Consider the following 1,162-nt stretch of genomic DNA (forward strand, 5'->3'; position numbering starts at 1 on the left):
GCAGAATCTAAGCAATAACATATGTAAACAAATGTCCATATATGTACAGTACAACATGTAGAAAATAGAGCAAAATGACTAAATATTTGGAGATGAGAAGGACTGAATTCAGGTGATAGGCACAAGTTATGAAAGAGAATAAAAGGGAAATGTTTTTCTAGTTCTAACTCTGTCATTGATTTCTCATTTTTGGTGGTAGATAAGTGTGCAAAAATATATTCAGTAGTGAAAAGTTAAAAAAAAAAAAAAAAAAAAAACCCTCTGTTCTCCAGCACTGATCACAGTGTTCCCCTTGTGCCTTGCTTAGGAAACATTTTTTTTTTTGGGTGGCGGCCGCCACGGGCCGTTGGGGATGCAGGCTGCTGCTGCTGCTGCCGCCGCTGTCGCTGATGCTGATGCTGCTACTGCTGCTGCTGCCGGGCCCAAGCGGCGCCTCCGAGATCACCTTCGAGCTGCCCGGCTAGCCAGGCTAGCTCAGTCGGTAGAGCATGAGACTCTTAATCTCAGGGTCGTGGGTTCGAGCCCCACGTTGGGCGCCATTTGTTGCTGGAAGGCTTCTCTCCAGATTCCCCAAGCCCCGCAGTCCCACAATCCACTTATAAAATAAATCACTCAGATGCTTATATCACTTATAAACTGTATGGCCGTGGCAGGCTTCTTGCTAACTGTTCTTTTATCTTAAATTAACCCATTTTTATAAATCTATACCTTGCCACGTGGCTGGTGGCTTACCAGAGTCTTTACATGCTGCTTCTCCTGGTGGTGGCTGCAGTGTCCCTCTCCTTAGCCTTCTGCTTCCCAGAATTCTCCTCTCTCCTTGTCCCACCTACTTCCTGCCTGGCCACCTACTTCCTGCCTGGTCATTGGCCATCAGTGTTTTATTTATATAGAACGATATCCACAGCAGGGGGGCAGAGGGATAATGTAAATATATACTTACCCTACTTTCTCCACACTAATTCCAGACTCACAGCATTTAGCTTGCATTTGAGTGTAAAGTTATTTGGGGAGAGGCATACTTTTGTATACACACGTATACACACACACACACACACACACACACACACACACACACACACACACCCTGTGGAAGCCAGAGGAAGGCATCAGATTCCAGCATCTGGAGTCACAGGCAGTCAGTTGTGAGCTGCCCACTGTGAGT

General features: G+C 46.0%; 1 non-coding gene across 1 annotated transcript; it reads left to right on the plus strand.

Moving 5' to 3' along the window:
• Positions 1-463: 463 nt before the first annotated feature.
• On the plus strand, positions 464-536 carry Trnak-cuu (transfer RNA lysine (anticodon CUU)). The gene has a single exon. It is a non-coding gene; the product is annotated as a tRNA-Lys (tRNA).
• The last annotated feature ends 626 nt before the right edge of the window (positions 537-1,162 follow it).

This window comes from Peromyscus maniculatus, chromosome 8 (genome assembly GCF_049852395.1).
Source record: "Peromyscus maniculatus bairdii isolate BWxNUB_F1_BW_parent chromosome 8, HU_Pman_BW_mat_3.1, whole genome shotgun sequence".
Taxonomy (NCBI): Eukaryota; Metazoa; Chordata; class Mammalia; order Rodentia; family Cricetidae; genus Peromyscus; species Peromyscus maniculatus.